General features: G+C 35.1%; 1 protein-coding gene across 4 annotated transcripts in view; it reads right to left on the bottom strand.

Annotated features, from left to right (window-relative positions):
- The window catches only part of LOC124615657 (proton-coupled folate transporter-like), a 257418-nt gene that overhangs the window by 107936 nt on the left and 131286 nt on the right, over positions 1-18196 (bottom strand). Inside the window, exon 1 of one of the 4 annotated variants that reach the window (XM_047143678.1) lies at positions 17933-18046. The exons of 2 other annotated variants lie outside the window; for them this stretch is intronic. The gene's annotated coding sequence lies outside the window, so the exon portion shown is untranslated. Of the gene's footprint in view, positions 1-5715; positions 5738-17932; positions 18047-18196 lie in introns of those variants that run through there. One more of the 4 variants, XM_047143679.1, reaches the window with a different exon arrangement.

Below are 18196 nucleotides of genomic sequence, written 5' to 3' on the forward strand. Positions count from 1 at the left end.
TCCAGTTGCATTTCAGCAACATCATTATGCAGTTCTTCAACACCAATCAACCTTAATGTTTGTAACTTAACGTACTTAAAGATGCAAGTGTCTCTGAACTATTGGGATAAAGGTCAAATGCACATAGATGGGCTGATTACCAAGGAATGTTGTTTAATAATTATCTTCCTATGAGTACTACTATGCAGCTTTACATGATGTTCTCCTCTCAGATTGTTTCTTATTCCCAGTATTCATTTCTCTACTTCCTCATGCGTTGACAATACATATGATGAAATCACATCTCATCAGTCACACAACAAGAGGAACTTGGTTTAGTAGTCATACATTGTGGAGCAGAGGTAAACAATTTATTGTGTGCAGATGTGGGGTAGATGGAGCACTGTTGAGGGTTTCAGATAATGGGTTGCAGGTGTATTGAAGCATCCATGGTGCAAACAGTTGCATCTCTTGGTAACTAGCATCTGCTAGAAGCTGTGATGTTTAAGTGCCTTCTGACTCATATCTCAAGTGTTGATTTAAGATAGTGGTATGCTCACAAATTATTTAGCTGAAGATAAATAGATACAAGGTGCTGCCCATTGCAGAGGGCACATCTAAGCATGTACAGGCTGTCTCAATCTTTTGGAGTGCTGCTAAGCAGTGAGTGGGCATGTTGGACATTGGAAGCTCCACTTTTAGGCAGATATGTAAGAAACAAAGGAAAATAACCAATAGATTGGAAAGGAAAACCAGTGTGTACTCAGATTTTTCCTCAGTGTATCCTCAGAGATGTGGAGAAGGTTCTGCTTTTGAACATGCTGGATGTGGCTAGTAACAAATTGTAACTTACAAGGCAAGAATGATGTCTGCCCAGTTAGTTCAGACATCATCCTTGGTTCCGTTAGAAACTTGGATGGATTGCTGAAGATGGCTACTTCCATATCTGAAGCAGATGAATGATTCATGATTTGCAACATCATTCCACAAACCGATCAGAGACAATTGGTTTGGAGCTGATTGAAGTCAAAAACAATTCTGTGATGTTCTCATATACCAATTATTGGCAGATATTTTTAGAACATATTTAACAAGCCAGCCTTTCACACAGTAAACAGCCACTCAGTTAGCAGAGAATTTACTGTGTGCACACAGAGCTTTTAGTTTAGACGAATCCAACCTTCCCACCTCTATAAGCCAGATGATGAATGACATATGGATTTGGAGAGAGGAGTAGATCAGCTACATTAAGTACAGAGGTGAACACTCATCCTATCAGGAAAGAAAGGTAAAATGTCAACATGGGATTATTTAACTGCAGAAGTCTGCATTAGAATGTATCAGATATAGACTCTGATAACATCCATGTAATATTAAGAACAGAAAGTAGACTGAGGCCAGAAGTGAATAGCAGTGAAACAATAAATTCCAGTTGGGGTGTGCAGGATAGGTAGGTTGGATGTCAATGGGAAACTCATGTGATTGATCAAGTAGCACCAACAAGAATTCTTGAGATGTTATTCTGCATATTTTATCTGAACATTGGATTAATCAGTTTTTTGAGAACTGACTGATGAGATCAAAATCTTTGATCACCTGGTGACTAACAGATCTTAATGTTTGAACTGAATTAACATAGACAGTACTCAATATCTAACTGCTCACTTCTGCACAGAAAAATATTATTTATGTCAGGCACTTGGCGTTAGAAGAAAATTACTAAGATAACAAAAATTTAAAATACACAAATCAAGCCAACTCTATGTAAAGGTACAGAATTATTTTATAATTTAAAAATGAATAGCTAGAATGCCTGTACCCTTGAAATTTCAAATAACTGAGTTATCATGCTCAGTGACATGTAGGATTTGTTAAAATGAATTAGTTAGGTATTTACTACTATTCCACATTTGGTTGGTGCATTCCGTTATGTTCAAAATAGTCCAGGGTCATCATGCAGCACTGCAAGACTGCCACCTGACATGTTTACATTGTTGCAGCTACATGTCTCAGAGTCTGCAGCACTGTGTGGAGTGTCATGGAGTACCTCCTGTAGGAAGTTCAGTGGTAATGAGCGTACCTAGAATGAAGAGCTTCTCTAGGATGTGAAGAACCTCAGAAGAATTGAGGGTTATTGTTGATCGGATTTTGAGTGGCAAGCACATAATCAGACTATTGTAAAGGCTATGTTAAAACTTGGTACCTGAATAATAAATAAATTGCTTGTGAGAAATGTATTCTTTCACACTTATTCCAATAGTAATTGATTAGTATGAGGCAGGATTCACTTCAGAGCAAATTTCCAATCAAAATATTTCAATCCCATGGTCAAGAAGGTGTAGTCATATGAGAATTTCTGTGTAAATTCTAGAACCACTCAGCCTTCTACAATCTCAAACACACGATATTGTGGATATGAGTGTGGGATGGTAGAATCCTACACACTGTGCTTCACATGATTATGTGTGCAGGTTTAAAATCAGTTGCGGGAAGAAAGTAGACACGGTGGTTGGACAGCACCGACAAGTACCTGTCAGGCAATCCATAGATGTTTTAGTGACTTGTGAATTGTGGTTTATTAGTCTCATAATGTACATAATCTAAATCATTTGATTCAGGTACAGGAGACACATCAAAATTTTGGTAAAGCTTTACCATATACATTCAACGCCTGATTTTAACAAATGGTACCATAACAATAATACAATATAAAAATACACATACAATATAAAACTAACAATTAATTACAACTGATTTTAACAAATGGTATCATAATAATAATGCAATTTTGTTACACATACAATAAAAGACTAACAATTAATTATCCCTTGCTCAAATTATCATGTCATCCTCTATGAATTCTTCTACTGTGTAAGGAAGAACCATGGAGTTTATATGCAGCTCTGTGCTTATTGTGTCATTGACTATCGTTTTAAAACAAGAACAGTTGAAGAAGTACTCTTGCAGACTCGTGATGCAACCTTATTAGAGGCGAGACTCATTTTATGATTCATGTTAAGAAAGGTCATGGTATCCAGGTCAACTTTCTTTTAACTGTAACTCTATTTGTTTCTAACATCTGACTATACAAGAGACTTGCAGGAAGTTACATATTCATGTGGAAAGTGAGATTTTTATTGTGTATGGACGGCAAATACATCAGTAATTGATGAAAAGTAAAGTTCGTACGTCTACTTATTTCATAAGTAGAAAGTGTCTAAAAATTCCTGTACCTAGCATTACTTGGTGGACAAGAAGTCAAGAGGGTTTCCAGCAGCCAGCTATCCAATAAAGGGAGCAGCTGTGAATTCCAATTAAGCCATCTTGTAAAGAAGTGGAAGGTGGTTTGAGGGAATAAGCCGATATTACCCAGATCCACACTCACACTTTAAGTCATCAGAACATTAGAACATCATGACCTTGACAGGACCAAGAAAACAGGAACATTAAGTAAAAAATGAGAGAAGAAGCTGTTATGTGTTGCCATAGCAACCAAACATATTAAGACAAGGAAATTACTCCAAGAAATTGGAATATGTTCAAGTATCCAACGGAGCAAAATTTAAATGGAAAAACAGTGATTTATTTTTTTTATTTGGTATGCGTATTCCATAGATCCGTACATGCAAGTGATTCGCCTGGATGTGGAGAAATGAAAAATTCACAATGATAAAACAGCAAAGAAGATTTCAACATATTTGTCTAAGAAGAAATACGCATAGAACGCTTCAGCTAAAAAGATCCAGTGTGGGGAGTATACAGCACTCATACACACATCGCGAAGACGCAGATGCAGAAACCAACATACACCCAATGCCGCCAACACCAGCTTCTCTTCACCGGTGCTGACCTGTCTCCACATCCAATCACCTACACAACATGAATTCTATGCCAAATGAGTGAAACAAAAGTTGATTACTTTATTACGAAGTGGTACAAGATACTGTTGAGTGAACGTTTATTGTGTAATTATCATATTTAAAGTTAGTTTTAAATGCTTACAAAAGCTAAGGCATATAAAATTATGGAAAATATACAATAGGTTGTGGAAACTCAAGACCCCGCTACGGCCATGAAAATTAGCAAAGAAGTGCCTGACTGGGCTGAGTTGATAAATTTAATCGAAGGTCAAGGTCTTAAGTTAATCTCAATTAAATGCCCAGAGTGAAGCTTTGAATGCTCAGTGTGTGACTCTAAGTAAATGCTCAGAATGAAACTTTAAATATTCAAATGACAAATTTAGGATTGTTGAATGTCAAAGTTAATTCTCAAAGCAAAGAATTTAGTAATCTGTGCAAAGGCATGGGTGTTTTGAAGACTGAATATGACACTGTAAGTAATAAAGTAGAGAATTTAAAGGTAGATTCAAAGAACAAGTTGACAAATTCTTTGACCACACATATAAATCACATGTTTACTGACCTTAGTCAGAAATAGAATGATACTTTTCAAGATTTATTGAAAATGTTAGAACTTGACATTGAGAACAAATGTAATAATGTAGAATCAGAACTTACTCAAAAGTTAGGATCTTTTGAAAATGTGTACAATATTGAATATAGTGATGTAAGACAGGGAATGAATACTTTGAAACAGAGTGTAGATAAGCATAATGAATTAATGCCAATTATTCAGTTGCAAATTACAGGTGTCAATACATGGGTAGACAATGTAGAAAGGAATTTCAAAGAGAAAATAGCTACCTCTGATGTTATAAATGTAATTAGTTTGGAGAAACAATTTGGAGAAATTATAGATCGAAAGGTTGCTGAGAGAATAACATCTGTCGGATCCTGATTTGTTTTTGGTCCACACTCACACATTAAGTCATCAGAACATTAGAAAGGTTGACATAAACCCTTGCAACTTTTGTCTTTATGGAAACTCAAAGATACTTTTAGGTGGAAAATCTGAAGTTCTCGGCTTGTTGATTAGTTTATCTTTGTGTTGACTGCAATTTAATTTGTTGTCCAGTTGAATTCTAAGATATTTCAAACACAGTGATTCATTTATGGTATGATTATCAATGTCTCCAGATAGCTACATTATGTAATATGAATCTTTGTGAGATTATGTCTTAAATTATGTGCTATGAATGTAATGTAGGCATGTTCAACAATCATCTGCAGTGGCCTAACAAGGATCAGTTCAGGCATTGACTGGTTTGCTTTCAGTAGTAAAAATGATTACAGCTTTTGTAACATCTTTTGAACTCATTGGAATATCATTTCTGTAGCCAGAGGTGGCTCAGGACTTGGAAGAGCAGTTAAATTAAATGGATAGGTCTTGAAAGAAAGATCATCAGTAAAGGTAAAGCAAGGGTAATAGTATGTAAGCAAATTAAATCAGTTGATGCTGAGATAATTAGACTAGGAAATGACATACTAAACTAGTAGACAAGTTTTGCTATATGGGTAGCAAAGTAACTGATGGTGGCTGGAGTAGCGAAGATATAAAATGCACAATATATTAGCTTGCCAAGTCTAATTTTGTGGTTCACAAGGTCTCAGAACATACAATGGGAAAGTTTTCCTTGTTAATACTGTCATAATTTCATTTATGGGGTGTTGTGTGGTTTTCACAGTGAAGAAACCTTTAGAAAAACGAAACTGAGGGTCAATAAAAGAGCTCTCTTTAGAGAAATAAGTCAGCATTCTGTCATAGCTAACTTCCTCAAAAATGTTGAAAATTCTGGAATGAGCAAATTGGGTCTATAATTAAATTTGGTTCACTTACCTTTACTTAAATAGATGCTTGTTACTGCAACAAATTTTAATCTGCCAGGAAATATGCCATGAATCACTATTGATTAAAAAGGTAACTTAAGTCTAAGTCTATCAGGTTAGCTTAGAATTTTAACACTGCTGTAAACACCATCACAGGCTATAGAATTACTACTTGGTAGGGATTATATTTTTTAAATTAATGTCTGTTTGGTGGTGTGTGTGATGTCTTCTAAAGTTAGATTAATGCACCTGTTTTGTAACTTGTAACTGAATACTGCAAACAAATATAACGAGTGAATACATATTGTGGTATAATAACATATATAATCAAAAATTGAAATAGTGATGAAAGCAAAATTTCATCTCAAGCACACAGTGTAATTGCTTGAAAAGGAACTCATTGAACTTATCTCATTCAGTGGATTTACAGACATTAATAATGAATACCCAAAAGATAGTGTGATCAGATATATACTTTAACCTCTCATATTGGAAAAGGAATTCTTCAGCACTACAATTAGGTCAAAATAATGTATGCAATGAATTACTTTCGCAACCTGGTTTAAACTAGTTAGATTCTGACAGAGCCCTACAATGATGCTGTGGAAATACTAATTACTAATCCAAGACATAGATAAAAGTATCTGCAAATGAAGACTAATATTACAATTCAGTACCGTTCTACTGTGGAACCATTATTTACTAGTTTCATACATGAATAAAAGCATATATTAATGAATAAAAACATCAGTGTTAATAAAAAATATTAAGTAGACTACAGAATAATCAAAAATAAGTGGCATGAAAAATAAAACCATCATATTGCACGAAAGTGAAAGACTGACTCTTCAAGCACTAAACAGTTACAGAAGTGCAGTGTGAGTATTCCTTTGCCTCAAACAAGTGTCTTCAAGGCAGTCAAGAGATTTCCCCACCAATTACAACATAGCATCCTCAATAGAATCAAATGTGTTGTCTGTTTGAGACTTTAACATTTCGTAGATACTGTGGTTCACTGGTCAGAAAATATAACAAGATTTTAGTCTAAGCAATCTGAAAAACTGGCCTATCAGTAGAAAAAACTTTCCTCCCCCCCCCCCCCCCCCCAAGTTTTGGGCCATTATAGCACAGCAGAAGATGTTACTGATATAATAACATTTGTGATTCTGGCAATATATTGCACGCTGATCTTGCAGCATTGTGAGGTCAGACACATTTTCCTTCTGTGTGTGCAACAGTGACTGGTGCAGAGTGTCATGGTATGCACTCTCTGTAACATTACACTATGAAAATTGGAGAGGTTAAATTACAATCCTGTTTGTTGGGCCATAAAAACAACTACTGTCAAAGAATGATATTTGAATTCCAGCATGTGATTTGGATTTGTCATATACTGGTACAGCAAAATGTGTTTATTTATTCTGACACCTGACTCGAAACACACAAGCTTCTGAAACCATTCTCATGAAGCCATATTTGGAAATCTCATATAATGCACTACGATTTGAATTATTATTTGGGTTCAACTCTTGTACTGTGTGCAGAAGACATTTATATAAAATTTGTCATGATATTGCCAGGAAAAATGAAGTTCTCTGCCAGCACAGTCAATTTCTGGGGTCTCATATAAACAAGAAAGTTTTTTCATTATATTGTTGCTAATACATGGTTATACTGTGCTTTATTCACCACCCAGGTAGCCTGTCTTTCTACAGTGTATGTATAATCTTGTGGCTTGATACAATAAAGTACCTCTGTATTAAATGTCTTGTGGAAAAACCACTATGCAGCATTTAACCTCAGACTCCAGCCCCCCCCCCCCACCCCCTCCCCCCAATTTACACTCATCCATGTAGAAAGTCCACAGCTGAGTCTCCAGCACAGTTCATCTCCTGCTGGTGTTGTTTTATTGAATATCTGCTGTTTTTAATGAGAAATTCAAATATGGCAAGATTATAAAAATTGGAAAAACATTTTGAATCATTCTCTTAAAGTTAATTTTCCATTTAATTGGAAGACTTTTTCTGATACCTATTACACCTGAAAGTACTCTATTTATTTTGACTTTACCACCTTCTAAACTTCTCTGTTTCCACAGGAATTCAATTTTTTTCATTTCTGAAATATAACAATATTATATCCACTATCACAAACATCATAGCATTTTGAGATAATTATATACCTGCAAAGTGTTCATAAAACAAATAAATCATGAAATGTATGTTTACCCATAACATATGGAAAAATGTAATGGAGAAAACTTAACACTGAATGTAAGTTGGACTGCAGTTACTATAACGGGATATAACAGATAGTCAGTTTCCTATACACAAAGCAACACATTGCATTTTACATATAATTTTCTGTAATTGTACCTCATTCCATTTGCAATTATGGAGATGTATATTTCTCTTTGTAACTGACTCAGAATGAATCTTTGCAGAAATTCATTCCTACAAATAGATATCACTGTAACTATATCATATTCATTGCATAACTGATAAAAAAGACTTTATTCAATAATTTTGAGAGATTATCACTAATGTTTCTAACATTAATAACAGGAGTGATAAAAAACTAGACATAATCATGAAATGAAATCATATTTCCTAAAGAGGATGTTATAAGACACACATAATAAAGTGAATCTTAATGAAATTCATTCAGATGTAATAAGATCCAAAACACCTATTTACAAGGGTTCTGAAACTGAAGACTCACATTTATAAAACAAGATTACAAAATTGAAAAACCTCTTTCGCAGTGATGTGACATTCTCTCTCTCCTGGATACTGCAAATTTAAACTAGAATGAGATTGTGTGGGTGAAGATTTGGGCCATGTTGGTAGTTCACTTTTTGAAAGAGGAGTGGATAGCTTGATGTACAGAAAGGATTAGAATGAAACAAATAATAAAGAGTAGGTACTTCTCATACATGAATATCATTTTTATAGTAATGATACTTGGTTTCATTACTGTGATGAGCCAACTGATTAAGCCAAAAACGGCACAATAAAGCCATTATATCATGTCTTGAGTCAAGCCACCTCACAACTGTTGTAAGTGGTCCTTGATATACTGGGATACCAGCACTATGACAGAGTTGATGTCCTAACACATGTTGTATCAGGGAAAGATCTTGGGAATCTGCTGCCCATGTGGTTACCTCAACTTCATATGGACAGTTCATAGAGACATGTGCCATTTGTAGGCTAGGATTGTCATGTTGAAAAATGGCAACTCTATGCCGTTTCATGAGAGGTAAAACATGAGGACACAGGATGGTTGTGATGTACTGTTGTACTATCAGAGTTCCATCAGTTACTACCAGCTGTGACCTTAAATCATATCCAGTGGTTGCCCACACTACAATACTTGACTAACACCACTGTTCCTCTCCAAAACAATTGGAAGAAGGGGACCTTGCACCAGTTTTTTGCCATACTCTCTGACAATGGTCATCTGAGATGATACCTTGCTGAACACAATACAACTTTGTTTTCACAGTCCATGTTTTCTGGTCACAGCACCACTCCAAACAAAGCCATTTGTGTTGTGGTGTTAATAACAGTCCACACCTGGAACAGTATTTCTCTAGTCTGTCTGCTGCTAGCCTCTGATCAATAGTGTAGGATGACACAGGATTTTGCAGCACATTCATTGCTTGTTTTTGAATGGCAGCTGCAGATGCAAAAGGGTTACAATGTGCACAACATGGCAATCCTCCCTTGTGGTGGTCAGATATTGACCTTAACCTTGATGACAAGTGCAATTGCTGTCACATTCCCATGCAGTCCAGTATTGGGCCATTGTCACATCTGAAGGCCCCACACATCTGTATAGTGCACAATTCAACCAACTCATCAAATCAAGACCCACAATGAGGCCACTTTCAAATTCTATCAAGTACTGACAATGCTGTCTCACAAGAGTATATGGTATCCTTGTGTCTTTCACAGTGATCACTCAACATCTGACACTGTTCCCGACACTTATCTAGCTCACCAGGGCTGGTAACAACACTAAATGGGAACATCAATAATGCTCTCTGGAGGTAGTTCTGCCTGTCACAGAGAATTGCAGCTCTAATCATTTGCATACCCACTGATGTTGTGTACATGTACAAAGTTACATTGACATTCTGTCATGTCTTTTAAGTGCTTCAATGTTTTGCTAGGCATTTTAATACAAACAAATGAAACTAAATGACAAAGTCAAGGTGGCATGTTCACCTCTAGTTTTATCATAAGTTTGTGATACAGTTTTGTATGAACTACCATTTAATCAACTGGAAATCCACACATATTATAAAAATGTATATATGTGTTTGTGTGCATGTGTATATGTTCCACATCTCCTCCTAGACTACATGAATGATTTCATCCAACTTGGTACATATATCCCTTACTGTCAGACAACCATTTCTGTGGGCTAAGAACCACCTACCTACAATAGTTTAGGAGATGTGACATCATATACAATGAGATGGGTGAAAAACAGCTGCATCATGCCATGTTTTAAAATTTATTAATTCTTTGCTACTGACTCTACTTTCAATAAATTTTGCAAACAGTATCCACATATGCTGCTGAATGAACTTACAAAATTATACCATGTTACCACACACAGTTCAGGAGATATGGGGTCAAAGATTGGGGTAAGTGAGAAACTGCTGCATTGTGCATGATGAAATTTATTACTTCTTTGCTACTCAATCTACTCTCAAAAAAAATTTTTAGGCAGTATCCACATATGCTTATAAATGTACCTACAAATTTATACCCTTGCATGACACATAGCTCACGAGATATGACGTCTTAAACACTGAGATTGGTGAAAAACTGCTGCATCATGCATGACATTTAAATTTATTACTTCTTTGCTACTAAATTTGTTCATAATATATTTTGCAATCAGTATCAACATATGCTTCTGAATGTACCTACACAAATGTATCATTGTATGATTCCTAGTTTAAGAGCTATGATTTGATAAACACTGAGATGAGTGAAGGAAATGCCAAATTATGCACGAAGTTGGAACACATTTATTCTTTACTGATAAGAGACTCCTACAATCAAGTAAACTTAAGGAAATCACTGACACCTCACAGCGCTTTTTACAGCTTTCAATTGAGAAGCACAAATGGGTGTAAGTGAAATTGTCGGCTGTCTGTAGAGCTAGATGTAAGTGTTGCCTTAGAGATGTTTACCAAATGGTGGTGTAGAAATGTGGAGCAGCTGCACCCAGCACACAGAAACTATGTCTCTTAGTTTAGATACTTTAGTTAAACATCTGTACATTATACACATTTCTTTGTATTATTGTTCCTTAATTTCACAGGTGTTTTCAAGAATACATGTAAATGAAATTTTTTCAATATTACATTGCAAACAAAGTTCATTTTTTTTTTCATTTATAATAGAAAACTGGCAAAATGAATACCCAGGAAATTCTGAGTTTTTCAGCTAGTGTGTGGTCATAAGAACAACAGAGATGAAGTAGTGAAGCCAACAGAGGATCAAAGAGGTAATAGTACAAGTGCTAATAAAAATCCATGAATATCACAGAAGATATTGAATTTAACTAAAGAAAAGAGAAAATATGAGCTGCTCGGGGGAACACAATGGTAAGTGCCATTGCTGTGTATTTTGCGGTAGATGGCTAATGACACCACCAGTGCGATGCACAATGCAGTAAACTTACTAGTAGTTCCAAATTCCCTCAACAGATGTCAGGGAGGAGCTTAATGGTAAGCACCACTGTCCGTCTGTTGCGGAAACATAATGGTAAGTGACAGAGAGAATGGTGGCAAGTAAAAACATCTCTGATATTATGGCAACAATGAACATGGCAGAAGACGAGGAATATGCTTCCAATGATACTAATATCTTCGAGAGGGATCCAGAATACATTCCTAACGATTCAGATGACTCAGAGGTATGTTATTTTGTGAATATACTGTCTTTAGTATGTTTCACGAGCATAATGATAAGTGCATGTACATACCATTATGTTCCTGAAGTACAACTGAAAATTATGTTCGCCGACAAGTACAAGATGTGTACAGTCCAGATCAGTGGTGTGAGAGCATCAAGAAGTCGGCTTGCATATAATATGAAAAGAGAGGATTTCTATCAAATATGACGCTCTAAAGAAGCGTTTGTCTTCAGAAAGAAGACAGTTGATGATCGAGATGTCAACCTAAGGAAAATATGTAGGTGGAAGGTGACCTCCGAATATCCATCATCTTTATTCATCAGCGAGACATTTTGTCATGACATTTGGCATGAAATAAGCTTCAGGAAATGTGGAAGGCAAGGACCAGTTCCTACGCTTCGACTTAAATACAATGGGCCACGGCTTATTGAAAAGAAGAAAGTTGCTGATGTCCTGTTGCTCCTAAATTACATACCTCCTGTCCACAATGGATTTTTCCTGTCACTAAAGCCAACAGTTTTAGATGAAAAAGACGTTAGTAATGAGAGTGGTGAATGATTCTGCAGTTTCAGTAAAGTGTTGAGGACTCACTGTAAAATTTTATATTTAATGTTCTATCAGTATGTGTTGTTAATGGTGTATGGTAATGTAATAATTTTTGTATATTTCATTTGTTTTAGTCAGTTCTGAGTTTCATTTATGTCTGTATAGTAGAAGATAGATGTTAGAATCACTACAGAATAAAAGGACTGTTCAAAAAAAAAAAAATTCAGATTTGCAGACCAATTGAAACTTTAGATGCGCTGTATCTCGAAACTGTGATTTTGGCGCTTACCATTTTGTTCCCCTGAGCAGCTCATATATTAAAAAAAGCAGTAAATGAAGCAGGCACAAGGGGATATAAAATGACTACAAAATAAATTGATAGGAAGTGCAAAATAGTTAAGCAGGAGTGGCTAGAGCATAAATGGAAATCTATTAAAGCATGTATAACATGTATAAAGAGAGATAACACCTTCAGGAACATTACAGAGACCTTCAGAAAAAGTAGAAGCAGCTGTATGAATATCTGGAGCTCAGATGGAAAAGGAGTAGTAAGCAAAGAAGCACGTCTATACAAGGCGGATGAAATTGACGGCAATATTACAGAAATGGAAGAGGATATAGATGAAGATAAGAAGGAAGATATGATACTGCAAGAAGAATTTGACATAATGATGACAGATAAGAAAAAAAATGCCCTGGGAGTAGACAACATTCTGTCAGAACTGTTGATATTCTTGGGAGACCCACAATTGCTAAACTCAGACTTCAACAAGAATGTAATAACTCCAGTTCCAAAGAAAGTAGGTGCTGACAGTTGTGTATATTAATGAACTATCAGTTTAATAAATATTGATTACTAAACACTGCCATAAATTTTATACAGGAGAATGGAAAAATGTAGAGGGAATATCAGTTTGCAATCCAGGGAAATACTGGAAGACTCGAAGCAATGCTCATCCTATGACTTACCTTTCAGGATAAGTTAAGGAAAGTCAAATCTATGTTTATAGAATTTATGAGTTTGGAAAAAACATTGACAATGATATTCCTTTCAACATCTGGCTGTACTGAAGATATCTGCAACTTATACAGAAACCAAGCAGCAGTGATAAGAGTCAAAGGGTATAAAAGGGAAGCACTGCTTGAGAATAGGTTGAGACAGATTTATAGATTACCCTCAATGTTATTCACTTTGTACAATCAGAGAGCTGTGAAGGAAAGTTAGAAGAAATTTGGAAAATGAATTAAAGTTCAGGGAAAGAAATAAAAACTTCAAGGTGTCAAAGACAGTAAAGAACTTCGAAGAGCAGTTGAATGGAATTGGCAATGTCTTGAAAGAGGATTAATGATGAATATCGACAAAAGCAAAACAAGGTTAATGGAACATAAGTGAATTAATTCGGGTGATTCTGAGGGAATGAGATTAGGAAACTAGAGACTAAAAGTAATAGATGAGTTTTTTGATTAGGCAGTAAAACAACTGATGATTTACAAAGTAGAAATGGCATAAAATGAATATTGGCAGTGGCAAGATAGTGTTTCTGAAGAAGAGAAATTTATTAATCTCAAATATAAAGTTACATGTTAGCAAGTCTTTTCTGAGGGTATCTATATTGAGTTGAGCCTTGTATGAAAGTGAAACATGGATAATAAGTGTTTTATACAAGAAGAGATTGGAAGCTTTTGGAACATGGTGCTACAGCAAATTGTTGAAGACTGTATGGTTAGATCATGTAACTACTAAAGAGGTACTGAATACAATTGGCAAGAAAAGAAGTTTGTGGCATAATTTGTCTAAAATAAATAATTGGTTGATAGAGTACATTGTGGTACATCAAGGAGTTGCCAATTTAGTACTGGAGGGAAATTTGGGTAGTATTAAAAATTAAAAAAGGAGACCAAGTCACAAGTATAATAAGTAGGTTTGAATGGATGCTGGTATCAGTAGTTATTCAAAGATGAAGAGGTTTGCTTGAAATAGAATAGCTTTGAGAGCTGCACAGAACCAGCCTTCAAGCTGAGTATAACAACAACAACAAGATGAATAGTTGAAAGTCTGTTACAGTCACACCTAGAAAGCAGATACCAAATTCTAATTCACATATTGTGAAATGTGGTGTGCAACAAAGATTACTTTTGGACTCAGTACTGTGTGTATAATGTTAAATGGCCCATTAACAATGCACAAAGGCAAGATAGTTAATGATAAAAATCATGCATGTTCTTATCTGGGAACTCAATGAGCATATCTGATAATTAATTGTTCTGGTGTCTTAGATGACCTAAGGAGCTATTTTCACAGTATTCAAACCACAAACATGAGTGAAAAAAGTTTAATACAGTTCCAACTAAACTGTCACCCTAGCAGATGGCAATGTAACGCTGCATTTGATGATGGTGCAGAACTAAAATAGTATGAAGTAACTGGTTTTCTTGGTATTACGTTACATAGCTATTTCTCCTGAAAAAAATTACAGTGATCTTTTATTCCAAAAGTTGATGAACAGAGTGCCATCACTAGTGACTATGTCACAAGTTATGGTCTATGAAGAAATAGGTCTGCTCTATTTTACACAGATGTGTACATATCTTAAATAAGAAACTGACTAACAGAAATGTGTTGTAGCCAATAATGTAGAGTGCTCAGACTTAAAAATACAGCAGTAAGGATTTGGTGATATTACAAACATAATGACTAATGCAAAGGGCTGTTCACAAGAAACTTACATGTTCAGAAGTTACTTATGTTTCAAATTGAATTTTGATTTTCTTTTCTCAAGGCTGAGAACAATTCACAACCAGCACAAAAGACTAGGGCTCTAGATGTGACATGAAGCTCCTTCTTGTTCAGAAAGTTTAGAGAGTTCTGAAACGAAAGACATCATGTGTCTCCCTGAACACCACATTGTTTCAGGATTAGAGAAGTTAAATATAAAAGATTGCACACTACCATTTCACTTGTGTAGAACTAAAATGGAGAAAGGCGGACTTGTTACATATATTAAGACAGAGCACTAGTTCAAAAACATTGAGGCACGATTTTGTACTGATCATCACATAGAAGTGTGTGCTTGTGAATTAATACTGCAAAATAGTTCACCTTTAATTTCAACAATGTATAGATCTCCACTGGGAAATTTTGAATTATTTATGAGGAATTTGGATTCTTTACTACAGTATTTGTCAGACAACAGAAAGCCATTAATAGTGTATGATGACTTCAATGCAGATTTCCTAAAGGATTAGGATTGGATGAAAGATCTAAAACCCTTAATTGGATTCTACAATTTAATCTCAGTAACTAACTTTCTAATGTGTGGATAAAGAAATAGGACCTTAATTGATAATGTTTTCTTTGATGAAACTCAAAGCACAAAAATAACTGTACATTCAGTGACAAATACTGTCTCTGATCATGATGCTCAGTTGGTTAGGATAAATAAGACAGTGCCTTCCTGTGTTGACACTCATCGGTGGAAATCAATTGAGTAGTTAATGACTAGAGAATAATTTACAAGAGATGTCCTGGGATGAAATTTATTATGAACCAAATTGTCTGTTCCATGGTAAATTCATGTCATAATTGAAAAATAGCTTTCCTCATAAGCTAATCACACAGGATATTAAAAACCCATGTAAAAAAAAACTGAGGACCACTAGATGGATTAAAGTATCTTGTGAAAGAATAAGGCAAATCTATCTGCTGGTGAGAACAAGCAGAGATCTTGTGGTAGTTGCACACTACAAAAATTACCCAAAATTACTAAGGAAGCTTCTTAAAAAATCAAAGAACATGCACATTGTGTCAGAAGTAAGTAATTCTGATGACAGACTTATGGCTGTATGGAATGTACTTAAATGATTGTCAGGGCAACCAGACACAGGACAGAACAATATCATTATAACAAATTAAATGGAAGTTTTATAAATGGTGAGTCACAGGTAGCAAATTTGTTTAATACTCATTTCTTCAATATAGTAGAAAATATATGGACAAATAGTTCAAGAAAAAAAATCACAACACTATGTTGAAAAAGCAGCTCTCAAAATTCAATCATATGAACATATCACCTCTGAAATTATGAAAATTGTACATTCTCTCAAAAATAAAAGCTAATATGGTTTTGGTAATGTTTCCAACAGTGTACTAAAGACTTGTTCTCACATGGAATATGGAATGCATCACTAACTGAAGGCATTTTCCCAGAGAGATTAAAATATGCCATTGTTAAACACCTCTATAAGAAAGTTGACAGGACAGATGTAAATAACTACTGAAGTGTTTACTAATGTCATCATTTTCCAAAAATTTTGAGATGATGTATTCTAGAATAGTATTTCATCTGAGCAACAACAATATTCTCAGTAAATCAGCTTTTGGGTTTCAGAAGATCTGTTCTACAAAACATGCCAGTTACAAATTCACTCACCAAGTTTACAAGTGGTAAATAACAAAATAACACTACTTGGCATTTTCTGTGACCTATCTGAGGCATTTGTCTACATGAATCACAATATACTCCTAGATAAATTGAGGTTTTATTGAACTAATGGTATAGCCAACCAATGGATAATGTGATATCTTATCAAAAGAATGCAGGAAGTTGTAGTTAGTAATTCAAACAATGTATCCAGGGGAGATTCTTGTAATTGGAAATAAATAATGTGTGGGACTCCTGAAGGCTCAATCTTAGTACTACCATTGTTCCTCATGTATGTAAAAGTTCTTCTATCTAATGAACAACAAGCAGAATTAGTTGTTCCTCCAGATGACACTAGTACTGTAATCAATCCAAGCACACATACAACAGAAGAAATGGTGAACAATGTTTTTGAAAGTGTCATTGGCTGGTCTTCTGTGAATGGTTTCACTCACAATTTTAAAAAGACACAACATATTCAGTTGTGCACATATCAAGGTACTACACTGATAAGTGCAAGACAAGGCGAAGAAATAGAAATGAGGGGAGGGGGGGGGGGGGGAGGGGGGAGGGAGGGGGGGGGGCAACTTCAAAATATCAAGTTGACATTATTTGCATAATTTCATTCAGTAATTTCATATGGAATATTGTTTTGAGATAACCCATCTGAAAGAAAGAAAGCCACAAAAGCATGCTGTAAGAATGATATATAGTGCTCACCCCTGTTCATCTTGTGGATGTTTGTTTAAGGAGATGGACATTTTGACTACTGTTGTCATATATTTATTCCTTTATGATGTTTTGTTGTAAGTAATCCACTGCAGTTCAAAAGGAAAAATCATATACATAATTACAATACCAGAAGTGAAAAATGAGATTCATTACTCTACATAAAGGTTGTCTTTAGCACAAGAAAGGGTGCATAATGATGCAACCAAAATTTTTATTACTTAACCAGACATATAAAATGCTTGAACAGACAGTAAAGTAAAATTTGAAAAAAAAAAAAAAAAAAAAAAAAAAAAAAAAAACCTGAAGGAATTTTCTCGTTGACATCTCCTTACACTCTGTAGAAGAATTTTTATTATTGTAAATGTAAAAGGTGGTGCATAGTAAATAACCAATATTTAGCTGTATTTACAAATTAATTTGTGATGTGCATGTAAATGACTCATTCCACATCATAATGGATCATTGTGCAAATGATCTCTGGAACAAGAAACTAACTAATTAAGTAATGAAACCATGCTACTCCCCTTGAACTCTATTCCCAGGGGTGCAAACCCATTCACAATTTACTGGAAAAGCAAATTTCTGTACGTACTGCAAATGTGGATACTGTCAAATATCTTGTATCACATTGGAGGTATTTTGTCTTCCATCTTCAAATATAGAAACCGGACAGCAGATCTTGTATTTCAATTATGTGTTGACAGATCAGCAGCATTGTGTTCCAGAAGAGAACTTTTTTATAGCTGTGCTTTCTTCTGAAAAGCTTTCATCAGTTTATGGATGTAGTCATTGTTTCTTTAACTGATTACACATAATAGGTGTAGCATAAATGATTCTTTTTTGTCAATAAGG

Source organism: Schistocerca americana, chromosome 5 (assembly GCF_021461395.2).
Source record: "Schistocerca americana isolate TAMUIC-IGC-003095 chromosome 5, iqSchAmer2.1, whole genome shotgun sequence".
Classification (NCBI taxonomy): Eukaryota; Metazoa; Arthropoda; class Insecta; order Orthoptera; family Acrididae; genus Schistocerca; species Schistocerca americana.